This window comes from Aythya ferina (genome assembly GCF_964211825.1).
Source record: "Aythya ferina genome assembly, chromosome: 30".
In the NCBI taxonomy this organism is placed as follows: domain Eukaryota; kingdom Metazoa; phylum Chordata; class Aves; order Anseriformes; family Anatidae; genus Aythya; species Aythya ferina.
Window position 1 is genome coordinate 837501 of NC_140327.1, and position 12819 is coordinate 850319.

General features: G+C 45.3%; 1 long non-coding RNA gene across 3 annotated transcripts; it reads right to left on the reverse strand.

The window, feature by feature from the left end:
- Positions 1-7604: 7604 nt before the first annotated feature.
- Positions 7605-12380, reverse strand: LOC311425407. Of its 3 annotated transcripts, none has more exons than XR_014686324.1 (10): positions 12299-12380; positions 11316-11456; positions 10884-11138; positions 10689-10743; positions 10292-10346; positions 8898-9008; positions 8727-8776; positions 8561-8650; positions 8242-8474; positions 7605-8112 (listed from the first exon to the last, which is right to left on the reverse strand). It is a non-coding gene; the product is annotated as an uncharacterized lncRNA (long non-coding RNA). The 3 variants fall into 3 exon arrangements; XR_014686325.1 differs by lacking the exon at positions 12299-12380 and adding an exon at positions 12116-12194; XR_014686326.1 differs by lacking the exon at positions 12299-12380 and adding an exon at positions 11642-11665 and having other exon boundaries at positions 11316-11426.
- Positions 12381-12819: the final 439 nt, after the last annotated feature.

The window sequence follows — 12819 nt, forward strand, 5'->3', positions numbered from 1 at the left end:
TAATGAAAATAAGGCTGCTAAAAATTATTGAAGCCTTGGAGAGCAGTCACTAATGCCTTAGCTACACATCAGGCAGAGCAGAGAGTCGCTGCTGCCGCTACAGAGTGACTGGGATTGCCGGGAAGTGCTGGAGGTGGGGATTGCCCACTGCCACCTTCAGTGAGAACGGTAACGCTGCCTCAGGGGGCTACGGGGCACTTCATGAGGAACACAATGAGAGACAATACTTGTTTGTTTGCTTATCATTCTAAATTATATTCTTGTGGTATGATTGAGGTTGTGGTATGATTGAGAGTGAGATGTGCCAGAGGCCTCTGGGTGTGCAAGTGTGCTCTGAGTGTGCAAGTGTGCTGTGTACTGTGTTAGTGAGAGCGCATTTATTGCCATAGTGCAGGCTGAAATCATAGGAAATTAGTACTGTTTGAGCAAAATCATGTTTCACAAGTATGGGGTCATTGTGTGAAGTAGCCACTTGGAGAAACTTAAGGGAGCGTACTGTTTAAAACTTTTTGATCGTAATGAGTCAATTCACAAATTCATTACTTTCTTGAAAGAGCACATGAGAAAGAGTCAATATGGTATCAATCCTTTCAATCAATGGTTCACTGATTTGTTTGAAACAATGCATAGATGGTTACTGGGATTAATCAAAGAGGGATTAAGGATTTTGTTCACTCTGGTGTCAATCATCATTGCATGTAGTATTGTGATAAATGTGGTTAAAGGGTTACTTGCAAAAATGTTATAGAGATTTTGAAGTGGTGCCAGAAACAGGTACCCAGTGGATCACTGCAAAGCGGACTGAAGCAGCTTTAGAATCTGCACACACCGAAGACAACCAGGAAGAGGTTCCTGATAATTATTCTGACAATGACGTGGGCTGTGACACCTCGACGACTATCAAGAACAGCCTTTGATCACCATCAAGTGATTAGGTTTAAGTGTGTTACTATTAAGTTGTGTTACTTACTATTAATTGTGTTACCATTAAGTGCTTACAGTAATTGTAGTGCTATTAGGGTTAAGTTGTATAGTTATGTTATGTATTTGACATCTGATGTAAAACCAGCCCTTGAAGAAAAGTTACCAAAAAAGGATAACAGCGACCATGGCTGAATTAACGAAGCAAGGGACTTTGATTATGTTATCAGTTATAATGATGGCTGGACATGGTTATGCCATCTTAAGGAAAATTGACCCTCAGCGGAATATATGGGTCACCTGGGCTAATCAGACTGGACAGAGCTCATTTTGTCTGTCTCTCGCCTCTGCATCTGATCCTTTCAGAACATGTTTGTTTGGGGTCCCAATAGGGGATCCAAAGGAACTGAGTGAAATGTTAGCACCATATTCTGCCAGTATTACTCTGCTTAATAGATCTTTTTCTGACTGTAGGAACTGCACACGCTTTGGCTAGCATTAATAAGCTTGCTTGTTGGGCTGTTAAACAATCAAATGTAACCACACAAGTTCTTTCTGAAATGTTGCAAGACATGGAAAGCCTAAGGCACGCTGTACTACAAAATAGAGCCGCAATTGATTTTTTGTTACTAGCTCAAGGACATGGGTGTGAAGATATAGAAGGAATGTGTTGCTTTAATCTCTCTGATCATGGTCAATCAATTCACAATCAATTGAAATGGCTAAAGGATCATACACAAAAATTTACAATACAGAATGATTGGTTTGACGATTGGCTTAAATCTATCTTTGGAAATGCGGGGGGATGGGTTTTTTTACATAATCAAAGAGGGACTTCGCCTTTTGCTTATAATTATGTTGATTATAATTGCTGTGCGGGTAGTCTTTAACTGCTTATCTAGGAAGCTAGAACAACTCACTGAAAAGGCGTTTGTAGCCCAAAATAAAAACGGGGGAATTGTGGAGGAATGGTTAAGTGAAGTAGGTCATGTGAATGTTGAGCAACTAAAAGGTCGCGAGCTAAAAAAGTATCAAACGCAGCTCATATGAGTCTGAGAAAGTACGTAACGTCTGGGAGCTAATCAGGCACAAGGACACGATATCTGTTGGTGGTTTGGGAAAGTACTGACTGTGTTATTTCAGTCGATGGGAGTGAGAAACTAGCTGATAAAATAGAGAAATGCACTAACCAATCATGAGCTTAGCTTTTGCAATATGTATGAGCTAATTATATTGAATTAGATAAAAGACGACTGAGCTATCCAATAAATCGAAGTTCACTGATCACTCATATTGAGCGTCTGTGTCTTCCTTCCGTCGACAACACTAACCCTAACCCTGTCCGTAACCCTGTCCCTAACCCTAACCCTAAAGGCCCGCGCGGATCTAACCCTAACCCCAACCCCAACCCCTAACCCTAATCCTAACCCCAACCCCAACCCCTAACCCTAGTTCCCGAGAACTACATTTCCCGGTATGCTCTGGGCCCCCAACATGGCCTCCCGGAAGCCCGGTGCTGGAAAACTACGCCTACCAGCATTCCCCAGGCAGCTGGCTTGACCAATCACAGGCCGAGTGTTCGAGAAATACATTTACCAGCACTCACTGTAACCCAAGCACTTACTGCCCTTTCAAAAAAGCCTCAAGCACTAACACTAAAAAACTTCGAAACCCCTACAGGCCTAAACCAAACTATTTACTGTTATAAGTTGCCCCCTTAATTAATTTTCAGAGAGCATTGCATTAATAATAGAAAGGAATTTATTGAGTAAGCAACAGCAAGCAAAACAGCGCTGGGCGGCCGGGGAGTCTCGGCTCCACCAACGGCACGCACCTCATCCCCCCCCACGGTCCCTTTTTATATCTTGGTGATTTCAGGATTACGCAGCACATCCTGGTGTATTCTGCGACTGCGCGCACTGTTGCTAGGGGGTCGTCTCTGTCCCTCTGGTGGTCGTGAAGATGAAGGCCGTAGTCTTCCTCAGCGTTGTGGTTCAACTTCTTTCTTTATTTGGTCATGTTGGCCCAGCGTGAGACAGGAAGGCAAGATGTTGATACACTAGTTTAACAACTTATCAGGAGATAGTTACATGAACTTTGCAGCAGTGTTTTTTAACAAAAGAGGCTACTGAGATGCAGAAGGAGAGAAGGGGAGGGGGTTCTCTATTTTGTTACATTAAGCAAAAGAATTTTCATAGTGTCTAGCAAAGGAGTTTTCACAACTCCCGTTCCTCAAACAGAACTCCTTGTTTTTATAATACAAAAGACAATGAACAAACATTTATTGTGTATTACATTTACCACACTAAACCCCTGAAGTCCTATGCCTAAAAGCCCTAACCCAAACACTGAGGACGCTCAAAATCCAAACCCAAAACATTAGGATTCTCAAAGCCCTAAACAACAAAATCAGAACGCTCAAAGCCTTAACCCCAAAATTAAGATGCTCAAAACCCAAAGCCCTAACCCAAAACAGTAGGATGCGCAAAGCCCTAACCCAGAACATTAGGACGCTCAAAACACAAACCAAAACCCAAAACTTTAGGACGCTCTAAACACAAACTGAAAACATTAAGACACACACAACTCTAACCCAAAAATTAAGATGCTTAAAACCCAAAGTCCTAACCAAAACATTAGGACGCTCAACACCATAACCCAAAACTTAATATGCTTAAAACCCAAAGCCAACCAAAAACAGTAGGATGTACAAAGCCCTAACCCAAAACAGTAGGACGCTCAAAACGCAAACCCAAAAAATTAGGACGCTCAAAACCCTAACCCTGGAGAACCTAACCTGAAAAAAAAAAAAAAAAAAAAAAAAGGATCTTAAAACACTAACCCTAAATAAATGACCAAAAATAAAACCCTAGGACCCTAACCCTAAAAAACCTATCAACACTACAACCCAAAAACCTCTAAAACCCTAACAGGCTAACCCTGAAACCCTTAAAACCCTAACTGTTAAAACTCCAACCCAGTTATACATCAGTTACCTCCCTTAAGGGATATAGAGAAGCTCTCTCAGATATGGCAGTCCTACTTCTCGTGCATGCAGCCGGAGGTCAGTCTCATTCTGGTGCTGATGGTGGTGGAAGCAGGGGCAAATGTGGTACTGCTAGAGATACCACAGCCACCGGAAGTGGATTGTTAGGATATGGAGATGGTAGGTTATCCAACGGCTCCCGTTTATTATCTTTTTCTTTTTCCTGTTCTACTTCTTCAAATTTCTTATCTGCTTTTAGTGTAAATATTGAGGCTGGAAAAGGACATGAAGTCCTCCTGATCCATAATCCTGCATAATCACTTTCTTAGTGATTAGGGCAAAAAGGTTCCTTTGAATTAACATGTGTATTTAAGGCATGACAAATACAGTCTTCAAAGGATCCAAAAACAGGCCGAAAGACATGTGGCCTTAAAGGCTCCTTTGGCCATTCTATCACACAATACTGGACCATTTTTTATTTACTTTTTCCTTTTCTGGGGTCCCTATAATTCCAATTTCTAACTGTTATTCCTAATGGATTTTCTAGTGGTATTTCTTCTGGTCCTTGGTCTTCGATTTTGTCTGACCCATCTAGGAATGTTAGTGTGGCAATTCCCACAGCCCTTGGTTACCTTAATAAGAGTGTCTTACAGAGGATTTAAGATCTATCACCCACCCACAAATCCTATAGGAATCGCTTCAGTCTTTAACCGGCCAAGTCGCTCGTGGGAGATTTGAACCGCGGTTAGAAGACCTCCACAATCGCTTCGGAACTAAATTCTGTCTCAGTCACACTCTTACACACACAGGCAACCGAATCCCACCCAACAGAACAGTATACGCTTTAAACGCTTACGACTCCGTTGTCTTCGTTTGGAACTTCACACGCAGAATTACGGGCAACATATAGTGCTGAAGCCAGCAAGGGAGCTGAAAAAAAATCAAAACCTTTGCTTACCTTTATTCAGGTTCAAGATGCCATTAGTCCCGACCTGACTCAAACAGCAGCCACCAAATGGTGGGGCGACTCTCCTAGATCAAATAAGAATTCAGGAACCAAAGCCCTCCCAGACAAGCCCCCAGTTGTCATACATGACTGGGTCCCAAATCGCATTGAAATTAAAGTTTACAATTTATTAAATTAATAGAGGTAAGAGAACAGTTGCTCACAAACAGATATACTGTGCCAGCTGCCCTTCAGTACGTGCCCAGAGGCAGACCGGATGTCTTTGCCAAAACAGTCCCGACAATGTATTAGTACACCCATGCACTGCCACATTAATCACTAACTGCCAGGCAGGACGGCTCCAGACCAAACACATACACACACAGGCACATCACAAACACTACAAACAAAACACACAACACAAGGCACAAGAAAAAGTGACCCCCAGAGGAAAGCCCTATGGCAACAGCAAGTCAGAACAGGTGCTCTGCAGCAGACCCCAGGAGAGACTCAAATGTCATTACATGTGACTGGAAGCAACAGCCAGAACTGGGATGATGGAGGCCTAAAAGCCTGCCTTCAAGACAAGAGACCAGAAGGATGGGGAGTGAAAACCACATAACAAGACACTTCGGAAATCAATTCCCAAGCAAAAGCTCCTGATGTGGCCCAGATGACTTCCGCAAGAGTGAGGATGGAAACAGACGCGATCTCAAACCAAATATGATTCACAAGACCTGAAACAGATCTGCACTTCAAGCAGTGACTGCAAGACAAGAAGTGCTCAGATCAGAGCTATAATGACAAAACAAGCATTGAGGCCCTTCTGCACAGCTACCAAGTCGCCTGTCTAGTCAGTCAGGAAGATATCAAGACCTGAGAAGCACAGAACAGACGCTGCAGAAGCAACACTACAAGACAGACAAACAGAAGGAAACTGTCCTGCCTGGTGCACGCACTCACGCTACAAAATAATCCCGCTTCTTCTATTAGCCTGGTGACCCAGCCACAAGCAGCTTGAACATGATCCACCCTAAACCACCCTCACAGTGGCACCAAGTCTATTCAGCCAGCTGGCTCCATGCTGCTCTGGCTCCCAGCTCCCATTATCCACCCCAGATATGCAAATACCAGGTGATATAGTATAAACTCACTTTAGGATAGAATAAAACTTGTGGAATGATATTGTATAAACTTACTTTAGGATAGAATAGAACTTGTGATTAAAAGTTAGCAAGGACAAAGTAAACAACATCTTGTTATCTGTAGACCTTCTGTTACGTTTAAGCATTTTGTTATTTGAAAACACCCCATTATCCCTTAACACTCAGTCAGGCTGAGACTTGAGATAACTTGAGTCAACTGTCTGTTATGTCTTGTTAACTGAGACATCCTGTTATCTGCCGACCCTCAGTTAAACTGAAAGACAACTCAGCATTTTTACAGCCTGGAAAACAACTGATTAAGAAAGTGCATTACGAGGAAGACCTACAGCCTTCCTCCTGAAGACCACTGCCCACATCCTGGAGACCCTTGCCCACAATTCTTGGAAGGCTTTGCGCAAGCGCAAGGACTGATAAGCTAATTAGCATACGAAGCGAGGGTAGGCGGGGTTAGGTAATGAATATGTATAGGTGCTAATTGAATATTCATTGTTTCGCTGTATAAATACGAGATAGTTGTCACTTTGAACATGCACGATAGGCGGAAGGATCCCCCGTGCATCCAGCGCTGGGATGAAGAATATACCACTTAAGAAAATTCGGCTTTGATCTTTAAATCACTACTACTGATGCAACATACAGTTGTGCAATACCTCTCTGTTCCCAGCTCCTTTCCCTCACCTGCTCAGCAGCTACACCTGAGAAATGTGCACGGGCGGCGCCACGCCAAAATGTGCGCGGGCGGTGCCGCGCCGAAATGTGCCCAAACTGACTTATTCTTCAGAGATGAAGAAGGTGACCCTGCTCATTCTCTAACCACTACTGCACTTATGCGGTCAAGGAACTGTACCCCACTGTTTCCCAAAAACAACATACCTAGCACCCCCTCATAAACATACTTCTAATATGTAAATTCAAGGACATAAAGACTAGAAGGCTGCAAGGTCTAAAGACTCGACAGACAGCAAAACCACAGGCAAAAGATCCAGATATATAACAAACTGTCTCCTAAACCTGAAATACACGGCCCTTTCATGTCCACTATTGCCATTTTCAGATACATGCTCACACAGGGAGCCTCCATCATACATTTCTCCTAAACCCTGCTCCATCACTTTGCCACCAACGTTGTGACTTTGATAATATTTGCATAGAGGCAAAGACTCACAAAAAGCCCTGTAATCTGCAAAAATCATAAGGGACCCAGAACCACAAAGCAAACACACAAAGTAACATCACCATACTATCCGTAAAACTGCTGTAATACCTACTCACCTGAGGAAGAGCTGTGTGCAATACAGACATCTACTACTAGATTGCTTTACAATGACAGATCCTACCAGTTACCACCTCAAAAAGATGTGCGTACCGGTTTCTACTTGAAAACACATCAGTCCATAGACTCTGACCCATCTAAAGAACCCTGCAACTGACTGAAGGAAAAACAAAGCACCTACCCAAAAGAGCAGCCCAGGCCGAAGGAGCTCTCTGATGGCATACCTGCAATTGAGTTACCATTAGGTCCCACCTGGAACCTGAAGCCAATCACCTGGGAAAGTGCAGGGAGAAAGCACAAAAAAAGCAGAAAGAGGAGGAGCAACAGCTGTGGTTTTATTAACTTATAAGGCTTAGCTCAACAGCACGCAGAGTGCAGACAGGAGAACTGGGGTGTTTCTAGAAGCAACAATCCCCATGCTTTTGCTGCAGCTTGGAATACTAAAAGGACAATACAACCAAGCAAGTAACTGATTTTTTTTTCCCATCTGGAATTAGCTCAATCTTTTATTTACGTAGAAAGAAAAATCTAGGAGCAGAACAGATTACATGCCTAAGAAGAATTCAAGTCCATTCCACTTGCAGGAAAAATCACTTACTTCAGCAGGCTATTTGAAAACCAAAAGGCTATGCTCATGGGTCAAAACACACTACAGGACACTGGGTCCACCATCCCTACACTCACTAAGGTGCAACCCCAACCCAAACACAGACACAGCATTTCAGCATCCACACAGTTTTCGGAACTGCTGGAAAGCAGGCTTCATCCTCAGCGAGGTGTGCTCAGGCTACACGGGAGGGGTCTTCGGGCACCTCTTTGCCTACCAAAGAAGACCGCCATCAAGACTTGCTTTGTTCCAATTCTAAAGACTAATGTCACTAAACATTAGACTAGACTAAAGCCCACATTGCCTGTGACACCTGATAAACAGAAGAGAAAGCGACCATACCACTTTCAAGCCATCCCTGCACGTGCCGCTCCTTGATGATCTGCAACCTCTTCTCAAATCCTCAACCACTTCTGTGGAGAGCCTGCCATGGCACCTGCAAAGCAAGATGGATACCCTTCGCACTCACCTCATGCTACTTGGCCATTCTGCTCCAATCCAGCTCACAACCAGCCCGCCCTTCTCATGCTGCTCTTCAGAGTGCAGCTTGGCCCCTCTGAGCCTGCGTGAGACACCTGTGAAAGAAAAAGAAAAGCATAGGCTGAAGCAGCATCCAAAGACACAGCACAGCTAGGACAGTTACTCTCATCTGCTCCCTTACCTCTGCCCCCTCACCTGCCCTCAAGGAAGATGATTCCATCTGCTCTCTTAAGCCAGCTACAACACCCCTGAAATATAAACAGGATTTTTACTGTATTTTATGTAGTTAAGTAAGTGCAGTGACAACTGCACCACTAAAGTAACTGCTACATCTGCTCATCGCTCACCTTGCCAAAAGCAGCTCTGGTCAAGTCCCACGTTGTACACTGTGTTTCAGCTTTAACAAATGAAAACAGTCACAAGATAATCATTCAGCTGCCAGCATTAGCACCCATCCGTCCACAACACGAAGGTACCCCATTTACAATATTATCATTTCAAAACAGAAGCCCCCATACCTCAGCACCTCAGAAGTAGATCAAGCCAGTCACCGAGCTGCCTACCAAGTGCTGAACAGCTCTGAAAGGAGCTCTTCCCTGTGACAGGTTCCTCCAAAGGTTTATACTCTACTGGGGATGGAAAAGAAAAAAAAATTTCAAAACCCCATATCTGTAAGGTTTCAAGATTCAACAGACCTGCTCAAGCACACCGTTCAAGCACTATGCAAGCAGCTGCTCGCAAGAAGATCAACTCTCCGCCCCCCCCCCCGTCTGTCAAACACCACTGAGATGACTGTGCCAGCTGCCCTTCAGTACGTGCCCAGAGGCAGACCGGATGTCTTTGCCAAAACAGTCCCGACAATGAATTTGTACACCCATGCACTGCAACGTCAGCTGTCATCACTAACTGCCAAGCAGGACAGCTCCAGACCAAACACATACACACACAGGCACATCACAAACACTACAAACAAAACACACAACACAAGGCACAAGAAAAAGAGACCCCCCAGAGGGAAGTCAGAACAGCAAGTCAGAACAGGTGCTCTGCAGCAGACCCCAGGAGAGACTCAAATGTCATTACATGTGACTGGAAGCAACTGTCAGAACTGGGATGATGGAGGCCTAAAAGCCTTCCTTTAAGACAAGAGACCAGAAGGATGGGGAGTGAAAACCCCATAAGACGACACTTGGGACATCAATTCCCAAGCAGGAGCTCCTGATGCGGCCCAGATAACTTCGGCAAGAGTCAGGATGGAAACAGATGTGATCTCAAACTGAATATGATGCACAAGACCTGAAACAGATCTGCACTTCAAGCAGTGACTGGAAGACAAGAAGTGCTCTCATCAGCCCTACGATGATGAAACAAGCATTTAGGGCCTTTGGTGTGGCTACCAAGTTGCATGTCTTGTCTGTCCAGTGGAAGGCAATGCTGATATCAAGACCTGAGGAGAATGTAACACATGATGATCATATCAGGAAACATTTAATACAAAAAAAAATTACACACACGGAAGTGATCCCTTTAAGCTCCCACTGCAAGACAAGAGGTGCTCAGCTCCCAGTTCAACATCAGCAATATTCGGAGGAGGTCAAGTGTTCAATACCATCAGGATGGCTTCCCCAGGGCCTGCCGAGCACCAAGAGCAACAGCACAGTACAGCACAGACAACACAGAACACAGATGACAAGCTGGGACTGCCCTGCCTGGCACATGTTCGTGCTGCACGTGACAGAACTCGCCACACATAATCTCTGCCTGACCTGATCAATCCTGAAAGGCCCCATCCAAAGCAATGACTTAAAAGCACAGTCCCTCACCCTACAGGTCCATTCACAACCCCAACTCAAACATAGCACTTGCCCCCCTACTTAGCTTGAGAATGCTGGGAGGCAGGTTCCATCCTCACCAAGGAACACAAAGGCCAGCCAGGACATTGCTTCAGGCACAAGGCTCCTCTTCACCTGCAGAAATGAAGTGCCATCACGCACCAGCACACCAGCCAAATTTCTTCCAGTGAAACAACCTCCTCAGAAACAAAGTCAGAGTCAACTGACCTGCTGAAATCAGATACACACCCTCTAGATAAATCCCTGTCTCCCCCTGCCAACCACTCCCCAACACACGATATTTGCCACTGGACTTAATTCTCAGGGCTAAAAATCAACCATCAACGTGGACCACAGAGGCCAGCTAGGATGTTCCCAGGACCTTCTTCGTAACAGAAAAAGAGGAGTCACCCAGAGGTGCATCAATAGACTACTACACCAAAAACAATACCCGTTTTCCAACTTTTCTCCACTCACCTTCCCGATCCAGGCTTCAAGCTTCCATTCACTGTGTTGAGCCAAGGTCACAGGGCTTAGAACAAGGAGAAAGAACAGACAAACGTGACAATCCACAAAACAGTCTATACCCACTCCTCTTCCTTCCTCCCCTGCTGCAACAGCCAAGAAGCCCCAGAGCCACGTGGCCCAACCCAGTACCACCGCTTCGCTCACCTAACATCCCAAGGAGATGCATCACGCTCCCAGCTCCTCTTGTGCTCCGAGCAGCTCCAGCATTTCAGGAACTGGAACCACTGATGTGTGGCACGTCTCAAACATGGCAGGAGACATACTCTGCTGTCACAAGGCGCTTGCAAAGCCAGCCCGACAGGTGAAGCAGAATAACACAGTCCACCGACCAACTCAGGGCCCCCACTGCTGTCCACTCACCCTCATGCTTCATTCAGGTTTCTGTGCCTATGCCCTGGGCTACAAGAAACAGAGAGAGAAGGTCACATCCACGATGGACACGCAAACAGTGCAGCTCCTTGCAGAAAACTCAAGCAGAGACCAGAGCCAGACAAATGAAAAAAACACCCTGAAGTCCACAAATGCTGAAAGACCATGAATGCACAGCAGCCCCAACAGAGGTAGCCACAGACTTACCCTTTGCAGATGGAAAAGGTGACCCTGCTCAGTCTCTTGCTAATATTGCAACTACATGGTCAAGCCTCTTGTGGCATGTAATCAAGCTGGTTTTAGTCCTTTGGTAGTCCTCTGGAGAGTTACACAAGTGGGTTGATTCATCTAGAGATTAAAATACAGCTCAAAAACAAGAGTGTATCCCACCATCCCAAAAAACAGTGAGCCAGCAACCTTCGCTAAATATTCCTCTATTAAGTGAATTCCAAGCACTTAAAATCCAGAAATCCATAGACTCCAGCCTACCTAAACAACCCTGCAACTGACTGACGGAAAAACAAAGCACTTACTCCAAGGAGCAGCCCAGGCAGAATGAGCCAATAATGCCATGCCTGGGGCTCCTATACCTATTGGCCCCACCCAGCACCCAAACCCAATCAAGTGGTAAAGGGGAGGGGCAAAGCACAAGAAAGTAGGAAGAGAGCAGGCACAGTAGCAGCTGTGATGTTTTTTTGTTTGTTTGTTTGTTTGTTTCTTTTTTGTTTGTTTATTTTTTTAAATCTGCTTTATCTCAAAAACATGCAGAGAGCAGACGAAGCAAAAATCCCTGTGCTTTTGCTGCAGCTTTTAATATTGAACTGACAATATCACCAAGCAAGTAACTGAAACTTCTTCAACTGGAATTAGTTTAAACACGCTCATTCCCGTCTGTAAACACAGAACCAGCATTAACTAGCCCTAACCGTAACCCCAACCCTCACCCTAAACCCTAACCCTAGCCCCAGCCCTAGCCCCTAACCCCAACCCTAGTTTCTGAGAACTACATTTCACGGCATGCTCCGGGCACTCAACATGGCCTCCCGGAGGTCCGGAGTCCCAGAACTTCATTTCCCAGTATGTTCTGGGCATTCAACATGGCCTCCCAGAGGTCCGGAGTCCCAGAACTTCATTTCCCGGTATGCTCTAGTTACCCAACATGGCCTCCCGGAAGTCCGGAGTCCGAGAACTTCATTTCCCGGTATGCTCTGGGCACCCAACATGGCCTCCCGGAAGTCCGGAGTCCCAGAACTTCATTTCCCGGTATGCTCTGGGCACCCAACATGGCCTCCCGTAAGTTCGGAGTCCGAGAACTTCATTTCCCGGTATGCTCTGGGCACCCAACATGGCCTCCCGTAAGTCCGGAGTCCGAGAACTTCATTTCCCGGTATGCTCTGGGCACCCAACATGGCCTCCCGGAAGCCTGGTGCCGGAAAACTACAACTACCAGCATTCCCTGGAGAGCCGGCATGGTCAATCAGAGAACCTTAGCCCTTACCGCCCTTACACAAAAAAGCCTCAAGCCCTAACCCTAAAAATCCTCGAAACCCCTACAGACCTAACCCAAACTATTTACCACACTAAACCCCTGAAGACCTATGCCTAAAACCCCTAACCCAATGAATTAACATGCTCAAATCCCAAAACCACAAAATTTAGACACTCAAATCCCAAACCCAAAAAAATAGGACGCTCAAAACCCAAACCCAAA